Source organism: Ptychodera flava, chromosome 16 (assembly GCF_041260155.1).
Source record: "Ptychodera flava strain L36383 chromosome 16, AS_Pfla_20210202, whole genome shotgun sequence".
NCBI lineage: Eukaryota > Metazoa > Hemichordata > Enteropneusta > Ptychoderidae > Ptychodera > Ptychodera flava.
In genome coordinates this window covers 24,003,307-24,020,974 of record NC_091943.1, presented here as the reverse complement: position 1 = coordinate 24,020,974, position 17,668 = coordinate 24,003,307, and the positions used below count along the sequence as shown (strand labels likewise).

Genomic DNA, 17,668 nt, shown 5'->3' with positions numbered 1-17,668 from the left:
TAAAAGCTATTTTGTTTGGCAAACGAAACCTGACTTCATTCAATCACTTTGCTCTACACCGCTGTGCTCTTTTCCAATGACGGCCATACTGACATTGCCCCACAGATGACCCTTTTTGTCAACAACCGTTGAGTGGGTGACCTCTTTAGGGTCAAAGTTTGTAAACATTAACATGCTTTCAAAGGATGCATTATTCAAATGTCAGACGTTGAACGTTTCAAAATATAACCGCTACTCCTACAAAGCAACTTATCAAGGTGATTGTTAACTTCTTACGTCGTCGACGCCAACCAAGAAAGTGCATGAAAACGTTCACTTCGTCAACGCATATGAAGTCCGGCTTTATTTTTGTGTTGGAAAAGGTACTGTATCGCTGCAAATTCTTAAACAGTATATTCATATAAATGAGACATGACAAGTTTGAACTCTAGAGTACAGGCGACGGCTTCATTCAAGGGATATCCGCTGAGCGTTCTTCAGCCTGATGACACCGATGAGAAGTATATTTGCAGAGAGTGTGTTGGTATACTCCGCGATCCCGTCCAAACCAAATGTGGCCATCGATACTGTAGGTACTGCTTTCAACAGTTGACCAGAAATAATCCTAGGTAAATTGTCTTTTAACTATATTCTTAAACTGCCATTTTACTGTTGTCTACTTTGCCTGCTGTTTCAAATAATTAGTGATGTCGCTAGATGCATGCTACCTTAGAGATACCTCTTTACACTGAAGCCAGATGAAATAAATTGATGCCTAGGAACTCCTCAGTCTGCTTTCTTCGATTCTGATATGGAATTTTTCTTCAAATCCGCACATACCACTGTTTCTATCATTTTCTTTAGAGAAACTTTGTCAGCGATGAAATTTCTAAGCGACAATGAATCCTTTGCCTTTGTTTGTAAAGCAAGTCGTGCCTAGCATGATTCGAATACAACAGTGCCACAACGACATAAGCTGAAACATGTTTCTATTTTCAGTAAAAGACCGTCTTCTCGATAATTACCAAATGAAATCACCCCCGGCCCACGATGCAGTTGTCAGACCAATGTGTAAAATGTGTCGCTACACTAGTCCAAAACGTAGAGTAATGTAAAGTACAAAAGTTAATTTGGTCAGACCTTCAAAACTTTTACGGAACACAGGTTGTATATTACACTCTTCAGCGATTTTGGTCTTTATGTTTTAACATTATCTGGTTCCATTCAAAAAGTATATTCGTTATACAACTATGCTCATTTTGCTAACAATATATTATTCGACACTGCGTTAGAAGAGGAATTGCTCAAACGTCTATCGAGTCTACATAATAATAATAATAATAATAATAATAATAATAATAATAATAATAATAATAATTGGTTCCGGTGTTATATTTATATAGCATTTGTCTCCATAAATTATTCCGCATTTTTCAACAAATCGAGAATGCTTTGCCAGAAAAATTCGAGACCAGTACTTTATATTTTCGCCTATTAAACTTAAATTAAAGATAACATCAGAGTAGTTCTCTTTTGGTATATGTTGCAAAGAATACCAGGCGTCATAAGCATACACATGTGAATATATCCATCAAAATGATGATAAAGAATGACCTATGGCTATACCATAAAATGTTATTCTGTATTCAAGACTACTTAGTCCCCACAGACAACATCCGGGTGACTTGTAGGTTTGGTCGTGTCCGTGCGTCCATTAACGCAAATATCTCAGACATCCCCAGACAATTCCTTTCAAACTTTGTACAAGGATAATACACTATTACATACATATGCATGTCCATATATTTAGGTGTGACATGCATAATTAGTTTTATTTTGGATAATTAGTGTTTTGTAAAAAGGGGCTGTTTCTTGAGCAACTGCTGAATGAAACTTTGTACAGATGTTGATCACATGGAGTTTTAATAACACACAATGATATATGTCAGTATTGTGTCAATTAATTTCTAATTTGCATATTCGATGAATTTGTGTAATAAGGGTGATGTCTTGAAATACTGCAACAAATTTAATGAAACTTGGTATAATTTTTAGCACACAATCCTATAAGGGGACCACCATTTGATTTCTGGGGGGGTATGGAGGATTTTGAGAAAAATAAATTTGTCGCCAGGTGAGATAGAAGAAAAAAAATGATCCTGTCATGGCCTGAGAAAAAAAGAATTGTCATAACAGACAGAAGTGAAAAAAAAAATTGTCAAAATGCACCAGAACTTAGCAAAATTTGGAAACCCTATTCTCATGTATTCTTTACCGGCGCACCGCCATAGGCGGCGCAAATGTTTTTACCACAAGAAATTCTTATGTTTTTTTCCCAGCACTTATGATATAAGCATGCACTACATAGGTCTACTTTACACCTCAGTACACTCAATGTTTTCCTTCCCTTTACTGACCCAAGAAATCATATTTCAGGATTTCTGTTGCAATATCTCAATGGCATAGGCACTATCTAAAGGGGACTTTTTGACTTCTGTAAATTGTGAAAATTTTAAAACACAAGACAGGAATCAATAAACTAGTGTTAAAATCAATATATTATTCTCTCAATATAAATATATTAGGAAGATGTACAAGTTGACAATGAAAAATTGAGGAACAACAAATATAATGAAATACACGGGAGGGGGTCACTAAAAAAATTGAAAACTTCAGGGGGCGTTACTCAAAATGTGAAGAGGAAAAGGGGGGGGCGGGGTTACTCAATTTTTTTTGACGAAATAAATTGAAACACATCTCAGATTGCACCATTGCATACATCCATTTCTCAAAATTTTAAATGCGAGAGGGGGCACCCCCTCTCGTGCTCTCCCCCTTGGGTCTTCTAACAGTTTTACTGGTAAAAGACAAATTTAAAATACCTATCGGATTGCACTACACTGCACCGTGGCGCACATCAATTTCTCAAAATTTTCAAAGGATCTAGGACAAAACTGAACTGTTGTGAATTCATCCTTTATTATCACAGAAACATGTTTTCATTTACCTCAGTTCAATGACCATTTTGACAGTTAAACATACCATATTCATGCTTTTCATTAGAAGCTGGCAGCTGGAGAAATGACACAAGAAGGTCACAGATTTTCCGTTCCTGTATATTTATTTATCTTCGGTCTCTGGCAAACAGAACTGTTTTTCACAAATTGTATTGTCATTGTTTGGTTGTTGAATATTGTGACACAAACACTGATCATGCATAAAATGTAAAAAAATATTGCAGTGTCATTTTTAAACAGTTTTACCGAGTGCAAAATAACCTGAAACTCCTCTCAGATTGCACCATTAAACACATCAATTTCCCAAAAACCCCCTCTCGTGCTCTCCCCCTTGGGGTGTTCTAACATTTTCACTTAGTAAAAAAATTAAAAAAACACCTCTCAGATTGCACCAGACTGCACCATTGCACACATCCATGCAAGATAGGGGAAAGCCCCTGTGACACTTTCCCCCTAAGCCTCTCGCGTGTTCTCCCCCTGTACTTTCAAATTCTGCCCGGTCAGATATCCTAGTGAAAACCCTGTCATAAAAACCCATCCAAATTAAACATGTACTATATGGTTAAATACTGCGTGAGCTTTTATATCTTTATTTTATTGTGACTTACAATTTCATTTTGATGGGTTCACCTTTTTTGAACCATCATGAGATAACTGATGATAGTCTAGCAGAGTACATCAGGATTTCAAAGGTCTTTACTGTTGCTGTATTTTGTAAATGTTACAAATACATGTATTTGTATTTAACTTTTCTAAGTGGGGGGGGATCAGTCAAAATTCCAGAGTTAGAGAGGGGAGTTACTCAAATTCATCATGGGGTGTCACTCGAAATTTCTGAGTTTCAGGCCGTAAATAATGACGGCTCCCTTATACAACGCATCACAAACTTGATGACAAAGGAAAAAAAATTGCATTGGTACTCCATTTGAAAAAAAAAATTGATGCAGCTTGAATGAATCTTTTATTCAACCAGATATAAATACAATGTTGAACATAAACAAAAGTATTACAAACTTACAATTCGAAAAATACTGAAATATATCTGGTTTGGACCGTGGAAGTAGTCCCATAGGACTAATCGAGTCCACGGCCCAAAATTATAACAGTAATAAAATTTACAAAATAGTCAGTCACACACTGTTGAGGAGAGAAAAAAAACTAAAAGGAGTACACAGAAAAGTTTTCACAAGCTTGATAAATATGATTTTAAATCTCTTTGAAATTTACGTCTAGATTTTATTTGCTTAAGATGATACGGCAGTGAATTCCAGTGTTTGACTGCAGCAAAGACAATGTTGTGTTGAGTAATAGTAAGTCTGGCATTCGGTATTCGGAGATTGCCACTATCAGATGAACGTGTAGAATAAGTATGGGTAGGGACTTCAAAATAGTTAGAAATATTAGTCTGGAAATTATTATTTAATGAATCAAAGGTAAATAGACAGGAAGAATATTTACTGAGTTTCGGAAGAGGTAAAATATTTAGTTGACGAAATAAAGGTTCGGAGTGTGCTGTGAAATCAGAAAATGTAATAAGACGAACAGCTTTTTTCTGTAGGAGGAGAATGGGATTTAATAATGTAGTGTAAGTGTTACCCCAGATTTCTAGGCAATATGTTAGATGTGGTAAGATGAAGGTGTTATAGATCATGATAAGAATTGACTTTGGTACAAAATGTCTGATACGAGAAAGGACACCAATTTTGGGGCTGATTTTTAAAATAACATTTTTCACGTGTGAATTCCAATTAAGTGATGGGTCAATGGAAATACCAAGATAGCTTGCCGATGTGACTTCCTCGATCATATGATTTGATAACAATATATTGCCTTCTAAGTCAATTTTTCTTTGAGGTGTTTTAATAATCATGAAATTAGTTTTGTTGACGTTAATAGTGAGTTTGTTAGCGTTACACCAAATAGTGATTTTATTAAATTCAGTATTGACATTATCGAGGTTGATGGTGGTGGAATTGAACGATTTAAAAACATTAGTTCTGTCATCAGCTCTGACAGTAGAAAAAAAAATTGCTGTCACTGTGACAGGAAAAAAAAATTTGCTCCCATACCCATTTCCTCCATACCCCCCCCAAAAAAAAATCAAATGGTTCACCCCTAATAGTGTACAAAGACATGTAGCGATATCATAATAAGTAATTGCTAATTTACATATTTAATAAACTTTCCTAATTAAACACGATTAGAACTAATTTGGGAGCATTGTATCTTCATATTGTTAAATTTCTTTAAGTGTTAGGTGTTCTATACCTGAATGTTGCAGTATTACAAATTACTCATAAAAACAAGTGTATAACTTAAAAAGAAAAGCAGATGAGCTTACATTTGTAGATTAAACCGACATTACTTGACTATCCAGTTATCATAAATCTTCTTCTTTGAACTCCTGCATCAAATTCGATGAAACTTGGTACAGATATTGCTCTCACAGTGCGGTAATACAATTCAATGTCACTAGGCGATATTGTTTAAATTAATTGCTAATTTACATCAATAATTTTTTAGGGTGAAAGTCTAGGAGCACTGCATCAAATTGTATGTGTCTTCAGCGATGACTTGCTATGATAGTGAACTGTTTACGCTGTATCGTTACATCCGTTTTAAACTCAGGATGTAAGGTCAATGTTTCTTTTATGCAGGAAACCATTTTAGACAGTGAGTCAATCTGTTTTCAACAACATTTGTGTCACTCAACTCTCCCAAAGCAGCAAGGCCACAAACTAGTGACGTCTGACAGCCAGACTCTGAACAAAGAGGAATCTTATCGGCGGCACTTGTTGCTTCCCTGAGCAATCAAGAAAATGTTTGACGGTCATCACGGTTTTCAAACCGTACCACTGCGTGAATGCTCCCTGTCGTCCATTACACAAAGTGCGAAAACAACATTCAGCTTATATGATTTCCTTACTAAATCATTTGACCTTCACAGATAGCGGAAGTAGCTTTGTAGTGCAATTTACAGCCTTGTTTACGTACATGTAACCTTGCGTGCCTTGAGGAAGATACAGGATGGTAAATACCGTCGCCTGACATGGCATGGCAGTCATGTGAATGATTGACAGTTCAGTTTAACGTCTCACGAGGGCATCATGGTTGTAAATCTAGTAAGGACCAGTAACAACCTGAACAAGCAGAGCTATAACGAACTAATGCTACTAACGGGCCTAAAAACGTGATCTGCCCACAGCGTGATCCGTCCATAGGTTAGAACTACAACAGCAGTCCCCATTGATCATGGAGATTACGCCCTCTACAACATGTTTCGTACTTACTAAAAACCTCTGCGACAGTGTTCAGAGGGGAACATCTGGAGTACGAAATCGAAACTGGGTAGAAACTTCAAATAATGAGAAAAAATTACATTCATTTTAATTATATTGTCGATGTAAAATTGACAGAAGAGCCACTTTCACATAAGCTTCGAAACTCGGGCATGTGTGGTGTGAGTTTTACTTTCATGAGACCACATTTGTCTAAAATCTTCCAATGCCCCTGATATCTTGGTATAAGGAACTGGACAGAAATTACAGGTCGAGGGCCGCCACCATGATAACCCCTTGATAAATCGCTGCAATGTGGATAAGATTGAAAATAAATGTGGCAGAAACCTCATTGATATATAGAAAAACTGCGATGCAGAAATTACGAATGGCAGGTTACTTTTAGATATTTGCGGAATATTTACATGTTACTACTGGAATTAAAACAGTGTAGTGGATTACGGCTTTGCTACAACAGAAATAGTGGATTACCTTGTATTTTAATACACAATTTCATAATTTTCTCAGATCACTGTCAAATTTCAACTATCCTCTAACTAAAAATTTTAATCCCAGTCATGATGAAGATACAGTGAATGTATGACTATGCCAAACATGGAAATTGGACAAATTGTGCTTTTAAGTATTGCATAGGCTAGCTTCAGATGAACTGATAAAAGACTTCGATATTTTCTTGAATACTGCAATTGTAATCACAAATCTGAAAATAATTCGGCGACAAAGAATTTTAAGGACATCTTACCAATAGAAAAAGTAAGAAATGGAATTTTCAATAAGCAAATACATAGAAAGAGAAATCAAAAGAGAAAGAAACCAAGATGGTTCGACAAAAGTTGTATTACAGCAAAATGGTCCTAATGGCAACAGCTTAATTAAATAAAAGTTTAATTAAATAAAGCTTAATTAAATAAAGCTCCGTAGAGAAAAGGGCATTTTAAAAACTTGCAAAAGTTGAAATTGCAACTTAAGCAGACTTAACAGCCTACATGCTCATAATCCTCATGAGATGCATATGTGAGAAATGATTATAAGTACTTATAAATAGTGAGAAAAGTAAAAGTCCGAAGATTATATCTATATGTCATCATATTGATTAAATTTTACAAAGCCTATCTTACTCAACTGAAAATGATAACTTTAATGATTTTCAAGAACAAATAATTGACGGGTTAATTTTTGGACAAAATAATAGTCAAAGAAATCGACTACTGGATAAAACAATGACCACTCAAAAGTATCGACAGCAATTAGAAATTTATAAGTAAAAGTAAAAAAGCAGCAGGTGTTGATGGGTTTAGCATAGAATTGACAAAACTTAATTCATCCTTTCTGTGTAAACCTTTAGCTAAGTTATTCAATGCAGTTTTAGATACATCACAGTCAGAGTTCGCGTTTACGCAAACAACGTGCGTATTTACGCATTGAAATTGACTTTCTACGCATTTTTTTCATTGTTATGCGTTTTCTATACGCAAAGGAACACAGTTAAAATGTTTCCGAAAGCACTCCCCGCGACTGGGCTTAGGCGACAACCAGACGAGATGAGTGCCCGTTTGACATTAAGTTTGTTGCAACATTTCTGTCAATCACTCATTTTATGTGGAAAGTTTAGGATTCTCTGGGGGTGATCTGAAAAATCTGCATCGTAGTTCAAAGGCGCGTTATCATGTCAGCTGTGCCTATGAATTACGTTGCTAATTATCAGGCCAGCGATAATTTCTGAAACTTATAACACAAAGTGAGTGATTGACAGAATACGTAGAGTTTGTGAAGCATTCAGAAATGTTGCAACAAATTAAATGCCAACTGTGCACTCTCATCGCGTCTCACTGTCCCCAAATTTGATCAAAGCACACATGCAGCATGGCGTCGAAGCAAACAACTCTATTTTCTTTCAACTTTGCTCCATGAGTCCGTGAAAAAAATAATTCAGACGGTCAATCGAAAGACACTACCGGGCAACCCAACATGGAGAACAAGTAGAAGCGCAGTGAAATTGAACCCATGTCGGAGTCCACAATGTATTGTCCTGTTGTCGCCCATCATCCGCTCGCACGGCTCGTTAGCCAGACAGGAGTCTTCCACCTCATTTCGGGAAGCATCCAGCTGCCCGAACAGCAGGTCTTGGCAAGCGAAGATGGTTGTCGCCAATACAACAACAGGGGATCAGCACCACAGTGAAGCCATGAGCCGTGATGAAGATGCATCGATTTACCAAAAAATCCCGTCCACAACCACACGCAGGCTACCAAGAGCAGAGGAAGCCTGAATATCCATGGTTACGTTTTGATGTAATCAACAACAAGACACTTCTGTACTGCCAATTATGTGAAAAAAATGGAAAGTGGAATGCATTTACCCGTGGTTCGGCTGATGTACAGAAATCCGTTGTCAAAAGGGATATCAAGACTAGATTAACTGCAATAACTCTAACTTTGGGTTGCCCGATGTGTTTTGACGGTCACATGTATACCTTCGCTGTTACGTTTCAGCATGTTTGAAACACAGCCGGGTTGTTCAAGTTGTTCGTTAAACTGTCTCCATTAAAATACCTTACATCGTTCAATCCGAATATGTAGTGTAGGTTTATTGAACGGCACATTGTATTTTGCCGTCACTGTTTTCATCAATCGAGTGCGGAAATGAAATTACGCACTCAAATCCAGCCATTACGCAATTTTAGCAGACTGATGCGTATGCCGTACGCGAGGAGAAAAAAAGAACACTGTCACATAATATATACATACTTACATGTACATACCCTACATATATATACTACATTCATCCATCCATCAATCCATCCACCCATCCATCCACCCGTCCCTCCCTCCCTCCCTCCCTACCTACCTACATACATACATACATAATGTTCGTAGACGAGTATCATATGTGATACTGTTTTCTTGCTTACAGAACCGGTGAATCAAGTAAAGTTGTCTGTAAACCATGCCTGGAGGAAGAAAGGAAAGACTCGATACTAAAAAGCGACGAAGTTAGTTTCATGCTTGTTTAATTTCGTTTTGATAAAATCTACGTCAGCATGACTTGAACATATTTTTGAGAGGGACCCTACATTTACAGTTACCTTTTCTGTGTACCTTGGAACAAACTCTATTTGGTATATTCATCTACATAGTTTCATATGGTTAGAACACAGCAATTGTTTAACTGTACATGTAAATAACAGTGTGCGACATTTGATGTGATTATGACAATATTCCAAGACTGTTGACATTGCCCCCTGGAGCTTCTTTTCTTGGAATAGTCATGAGTATATCGCATACAATTTTAGCGAGTGCTGTAAGTTATGGATTCTTAAATGACTGAAGCACGAGGGAGTTTCTGGTACTTTACACTATGTCTAAACATTACGTCGTTACTAAAGCAAACTCAACAAACCAACGTCACAAACGTCTATCAACTGTCTATTCCATTATATTCCATCGCGTGAACCAATGATTGATGATGAAATATCTCTGAAAATTTTCTAATTTTAACACTCTGACCCATGCAAGAATACTACCCACTTCATAATTCTTTGACTGTCCATATTAATTAACAGATATATCCCGACAGAGCCATTCTCAGGGAACTGCACCTCCTTCCGGTGAAATGTTTCAATTCCGGTTGTGAGTGGACCGGTTTGTACAAAGAATATGATAACGTAAGCACAAAATAGCATTCTCCGGTTACATTTGTATCATGGAAGATCGGGGTAGGTGTCTTTGGGAAAGTAGTCGGACATAGAGAAAAAGAACACGAAATGCAACTCTCTGACATTGACAAATGCTAACGAAGAAAGCCTGTTGGTGGCACTCTCTGGGAAATGGTACCCAAATCACGGTAAAGGAGTGTTTTTGTTCACCATTCAAGTTCCGTGAAAACACGAGAAAGGGTTACCTTTTCAAAAAGCTAATCCATGAAATACGTTTTTGAAACCTGTTAAATAATGTCTTAAAGGTACTGCCACGCCAGGGCTAAATTGAAAATGAGATTTGTTTTAAGAATTCGAAAACCTGAACTGAAGATGTTGATTGTCACGTTGTTTTACTGTATTAGTAGGCATATTGCGAATGTTGCTCTAAATAGTAAACGATTAATTTTATTTTAAGAGACTCTTGGTTTTCTCCATATTAATTTTTTCAGGGTCATCATACAAATTGCCCTTTTGGAGTCATCGACTGTCCCGACATCAGATGTAGGTCAACCTTCCAACGTCAAAATCTGAAAAAACATTTGAATGAAGATTGTCAGATGAGAACTGTACAATGCCATTTCTGTCAATGTAATATCATTTTCAACGATTTGAAGGTAGGGACCTGGTTTACAATTTTCATATGCCAAGCTATTATCACGCGTGATCGATAAATGTTGCTTTTACTTACAACATATAGACACATCTTTTTCTGTGAAAACGGAATTCAAACTTTGAAATACAGAGTTCGTCACAGTGGCTTTACATTTCTATTTCCATACACGCATATTCTACTGTATTTTACTATAATATTGACATATAACACAACATTTTTGGTCTCTTGATGAAACCTGATTGATTGGCTCAATTCTGTGTTTAAAAATTCTTACATTTTGTTTTCTTAGGAACATTATACAGTGTGTCTTCACTATCCCATAATATGCCAATTTTGCCAGAGGACAGACATTCCGAGACAAATGGTAAGCACTACAATTGAATTCATGATGAATTTAAAAGTATTGAAATTGAAATGAATCCAATATATGTTACATGAAGTCATGGTAATATAACACAAACGACAAATCTGCTCACCGTGTTGTTGTATTAAGAAAATAAATACGAGTCATTTTCTTGCTGCGCGAGATTTTGTGAGACCTTGTAGGCCTTGGTATTTGAAGAATATCATCTCGCAACAATCAGGAAAGATTAAATTCTGGGAGAAATCGCAATAAACGAGATATAGCCTGATGGTTCTGTATATTGTTCCTACAGAGTTTGTCACTCACCGACCCTGCTTCAAGAATATACACCATGTGAATACTTTTTGTCAATATTGTACACACTGAATCTTTCTTCATTTTCTTCTCAGCTCGCAGACCATCAAGATATCGACAATGGTGACTGCACTCGCAAAATGGTTAGATGTGGCTTTCGCGATATTGGATGCCAAGAAATGGTATGTTGTAACTTATTTCCATATTCTGCCAAATATTTATTCGATGAGTGATCAGATAAAGAACACCCATAATGCACCGACATTGTATTCATACTACATCAACATGGCTAGATTTATATTAAATAGTGTCTTTATGTATAAATTGGTGATGTTGCGAAGAACGCGTTGTCATCATCAGTTCTTCAGTTCATCAGTTCGTTTTTATCATCATAAACAGCGTTGATATCCAGTATCACAAATTGCCGTTATCAACATCTGCATATTTTTCTTTAATTTTCTCCGTCAGTTCAACTATCTTCATCATCATCATCATCATCATCATCATCATCATCATCATCATCAGTTCTGCTGATTCCTTGTAATAAGTTCAAGGATTCAACTGATTGTCATTGCACATAGAACACTACTAGTATGGCATGGAAATAAGATCTCGAAGTCAATACACTTTTGAAAAATATTTGTATTGCGATATTTTTCTCGTGGATTTCTTGTGCCAAATTATTTTCGAACACCTAGGAATAACCCGGTTACTTGTCATTCAATACAGCAGTGAAGCTCTCATATAATTCATGTTTCTTGCATGATCACTGCAGGTTGAGCTTCATAAAGAGGCGGAACACAAAAAAAATCCGTAGACAATCACATGGGACTGATGTGTGAGGCAGTGGTTTCCCTTGGGGAATCAATGCAGAGAACTGGCAACGGGGATAATGACGTGACTGCTCTGAAGGAATCCGTCGACAGACAAGAAGAGTCTCTTCAGGACCTGGCGGCGAAAACTGAGAACTTTAAAACACAATTTGAGCGCATGAACAGCGACTTTAGGACTTGCGAGTTACCAAATGACGCCGAAAAGAGAATGGCCGAACTACACAAAGCACAAGATTCCATACTCAAGCAACTTCAGACTCTTCATACGAAAGTGTCAACATACGAAGGAATAGTCGCCGTACTCAGTAATCTTACTGAGCAAGCCAATGAGACTCTCAAAAGATTAGAGAGTCAAGGTAAACAGGGCAGAGAGATTCTTCAATCCTTAGAACGTAAAATCATAGCTCAGGATAGAATCATTGCTCTGAAAGATGTGGCACTTGCAGAGCAGGATCTAAGGATCCAGTCTTTAGAAACGGCTTCTTACGATGGCGTGCTGGTTTGGAAAATCACAAGCTTTGCCAGGAAACGCAGCGACGCACAGTCTGGAAAGGGTACTTCGCTATATTCACCATGTTTCTATACCAGTCGTCATGGCTACAAAATGTGCGCCCGAGTTTACCTCAACGGGGATGGGATGGGTAAGGGTAATCACGTGTCTGTATTCTTTACAATAATGAAGGGACCCTTTGACGCCCTCTTGAGATGGCCATTCCGTCAAAAGGTCACTTTGATGTGGCTCGATCAAAACAACAGGGAACATGTGATTGATGCCTTCCGACCTGATCCAACATCCAGCTCCTTTAAGCAGCCAGTTCAAGACATGAATATTGCGAGTGGGTGTCCCTTGTTCATGCCATTGTCACAACTTGATAGTCCAAGACATAAGTATGTCAAGGACGACATAGCCTTTTTAAAAGTGATTGTCGATACAAGTGATATTGCTTGAAGAAATTCCGTTATAATTGGTCTATACATTAGTTGATGTTAGAACAGGATATAGTATAAATAGGTGATTAGCGTCTCTATACATACATATTTCATGTGGCGAAAATTATTTCACGTTCAGCCCCTATAGACAGTCTGATATGAACTGACAATGCTAACGTGTTTCTGTATGTCTTTTACCACATGTTGCAACTTCGTTATAAAAAGTGTTAAAAAGCGCAAATATCTTTCACTTATACAACATAATTGTTTCATCAATATACATAGTAAGTTTCATAAACTTTTTAGAATACTTCCAGTCTTATATCCCTTATAGGGAGAGTTACTTAAACATGCAAATTAGTAACTTGCAGATGTAACAATGCTAAGCAACTTTGATTAATATTTTATCATATTTCTTCAATGTACATAGCAGGTTTCATCGACTTTGATGAAGTCAATCAAGATATATCCCTAATTAGAAAAGTTCGTTAAATATACAAAGTAGTAATGAGATTTTTTACAAAATCAAGACCGACTTTTGGTAATATAATACCATAGTATCTACAATATACATAGCAAGGTTCGTCAACTTTGGTCAAGTGAATCCAAATATAATTAAGAAAGTTCATTAAATACGCAAATTAGTAATTAGCTAAAATGATAATGCTAAATGACATCAATATTGTTATATCGTAGTATCTTCAATGTACATAGCACTTTTTGTCAACTTTGAAGCCAATCCAGATATATCTCTAATGAGGAAAGTTCGTTGAATATGCAAATTAGGAATTAGATGTTCTAAAAAATCTATACTTTCATTTGGTCATTTTATTTCTTCAGTGTACAGAGCAAGTTTTGTCAATTTTCATCCAGTCAATCCGTATATATCACTATACGAAAGTTCGTTAAATATGCAAATTAGTGATTACTTTATCTAAAACTGCTAAAACAACTTTCATGATTGTAATATCAGTGTGTCTCATAAATACATAGCAAATTTCCTCAATGTTGATCATGCCAATCCAGATATATATCCCTAGATGGAACGGAAAAAGAACGCCCATTACAAGGGGTTTAATCAATTGCATGACGTTTTTAAGACTATTTTGAAATTGAAATACATCGCATCATCATTGCATGGATTACTATCACGAATCTGGCATCATTCTGTGTATATTTGTTAAAGGGTACTTTGTACTTGCTGTTTGTCGTCCGAAGGGACATATATTGGGTCTCGTTCGTGCATTCGTGCGTGCGTCCACTTAGATATCTCAGACATGTCCTGATTGACTGATTTCTGTTAAACTTGATTCAGGGATAAAACACTATTGCATACTTATGCACGGCCATTGGTTTTGTGGTACTATCCAATATTGCAGCCAGTTGACCATTATGTTTTCCATTTTTTTTATGTCTACAGCCTTAATGCTGACATGCGTCGGCTGACATCATTCAAACTTCACACAAGGACAATATACCATGACTTACACATGCATGTGAAATAATTTTGTGATCTGATCCAATATGGCAGCCACATGGCCATTTTGTTCTGATTTTTTATATGTCAACAGCCGTTACTCAGACATTCCTTGACTGATTTCTTTTAAATTTGGCACAAGGACAACATATGCATGAAATTATTTCATGATAGGATCCTATGTGCAGGAGAAGTTTTCTGAATTTGGTGATGAATGTTCCTGGATCTGTACACTAATCTCAATCCCTTTAAGTTTTCATAAATCCATGTGATGCATAACGCAAGACCATGTGTCCGCCCTTTTGCTTAACATACCATCGGTTGGAAGTCCCGGTGGACGGAGTCCAGGCTGTTGACAAAGTGTAGTGGGTACTTCTAGATTGGGCTCCTTCCCTCTCTCCAACCGAGCATGCATCCATTAGTCCAAGCAGATATCTCAGACATGTCCACGTCAATGTCTTTCAAACTTGGCACAAGGACAAAACACCATCATAATGGCATACATATGAAGATCAATTTGTTTTTTAGATATGATCCAATATGGCTACCAGGCGGCCATCCTGTTTGCATTTGCCCATATTCAAAGCCATTACTCAGACATGCCTTGCTTGATTTCTTTCAAACTTGGCACACTGACAACACAGCGTTACTTTCATGTATATGCACAGAGAATTATTTCTTGGTACAATCCAATGTAGCTGCCAGGTGGCCATTTGGTTCCTATTTTTTATGTTTCATGCCATTACACAGATATATATTTTATATTCTATATTCTATATTTTTTTATATTCAATTACTTAATTTTATATTTTTAAATTCAATTACTTTATTCTATATTTTTTATATTCAATTACTTTATTCTATATTTTTTATATTCAATTACTTTATTGTCGACAAATACATGTAGAAATTTGCCTTCAGGCTCATCATATACAGATTAAAATAGTACAGCTGGCAAGAGCATTCAATAAAAAGGGGTGCTATTACACATTGGTTAAAGGTTAAAAACACACAAAAATATGGCTGCCAAGTGGTCATTTTTCTGAATTTGTCATACCTACTCTATAACGTACACCAACATCTGCTACGTGCTAAACCAAATTAGCTAAACTGATCCATTCGTACTTTGTGCATCAATAGCATACATGCACATCAATATTAGGTCTATATTCTCAGTTTTCCAGATATGCTTTGACCAATTTCACTTGACCATGATTTCGGTCAGTGGTTTAGAAATTTATCAACCAGGCAGGAACTATGGCATCACAATGACTTGGTCTCCATATTTTGACAATTTATTGTCCTATGTTTATTTTGCATACGTGTGTTATTTATATCGTGTTGCAATCATTTCCTTTGCCTTTTCCTTTTGCTGTTTGTTCTCACCATGTAATTTTTGTGCCGAGTGTGTTAACGTGTTGAAAAAAAGTAGTGTGTTCATTTTTCTTTTCATTTTCGCTATACTCTTGATTATTGCACTTTATTTCTCAGTCTAATATTACTTTGTCCTTCCTGTAGTCTCTTAACTGAGCGTGAGCAAACCAATATTAATAAGTAAATACAGAAATGTGTTTTTATGTTCTGAATTTAACGGATTAGGTAATCCGTTTGTGTGGCTTTTATTTTGCTCTAAAGTTCATGGTATCTAATAAAATCGAAATGGCACGGCTGTTTGTGGTATTTTCATACATTCAGCATTAACATTTGTGTAAACTACTAGTACTTCATGTTCTTTTACCGCCGTAAAACACGATATCAGGTCTGCAGAATTTCGAAATAGCCTGTCCATAAAATCCTATGTCCATTTAGTCACCATAGACATCCCTGTACACATACAACAACAGGCATCGCAGACTCGTTACGAAATAAAATCGTGTTGAAAGGCTGTAAAAAAGGGATCAACAAGTGTAAGAGGGTCACAGTGCCATTAAAGCTCTACGAAATGTAATCGGTTTTCATTATTTTTTGCTGTTTCAAAAGGTGATGTTCTGCTAAGAAACTTATGCAGAACAACCAGTACAGTATATTGGTAGTGAAGCGTTCAACATGTATGTCTATTGTTGTTGTTGCAATCCAAGTATATTCAATTCCGGACCAACATTTGACATTAAGAGATAAAATAAATCACCAAGGCTTAGTAATCTCAATTCACACTCTAAGTGTCAACATGTTTACATGTATATGAGCTGGCTGTGGGAGATCCGGTCAGCGCATCATTCTCAAAGCAGAACAAAGCGGCAGGTCAACCATAGACCCTGGAGCTCCGGGGTCTATGGGTCAATTTTGTTTATGCACTACGTAGGAAGCGCTATGTCGGGGCATTTTATGTAGTTCCGACGACTGTTTCCCTTTGAATACAAGATCTAGAGTCACTCCTTTGGGAGTTTTAAAACCTATATTTTCTAAAGCTTATTTGGAATAAATTTGAATTTTCTGAATTTTAGTGTTCCCATCGATTTGGGTTTTTTGGTGTGTGTTTATTTTTTTACGCACTGGATCGTTCCACAGTTTTTGGGGTTTTTTGTATTAAATTGTGCTTTATTACATTGCACTGTATTGTTATGGATTGTCATTTATCATATTTTTCTAACTTTGTATATATATATATATATGCATTTCTAATTGAGGGCCCTGAGGAAGATTAACATTTTTATTGAAGCTTACCTTTCAGGGGACACATAAATAAATATCCAATAAACGCTGATGATAGTATTACTTGCGAACACACACTGGATGAAAGGGAAACAGTCGTCGGAACTGCGCCTGTCCGAGTTTCTTGTTTACAAACGATGTATTGTGCACGATATCTAGATGCACCTCATCACCATAGCTGCGACATTTAAATTATACGATGTAGATTATGACAGACATGTTTTAACTTTCATCAATCATCATCGTACCTTGGATACAGTGTTTCGTATAGGTCCCATACGACCTTTGAATGCAGTTCCGACGACTGTATGCCTTTAAGAACAAGGACCAGGACTTCAATGTGTCGTAGTCAATTATTACCAGATCATGGAGTTACTCTGACATAAACAGACAATGTAATATCTGTCTATCGGAAAAGCTAGATTATAATTAATGCTGATAAATCTATTGAAACTTTAGAGATAATCTCTTGACTGGATGAAAATGCCTAGGTTCTCAGTTTACACCAGCACA

The 17,668-nt window shown here is 36.6% G+C and overlaps 1 pseudogene; it reads left to right on the top strand.

The window, feature by feature from the left end:
- Positions 1-226: 226 nt before the first annotated feature.
- Positions 227-16,173, top strand: LOC139114375 (TNF receptor-associated factor 2-like; annotated as a pseudogene).
- The last annotated feature ends 1,495 nt before the right edge of the window (positions 16,174-17,668 follow it).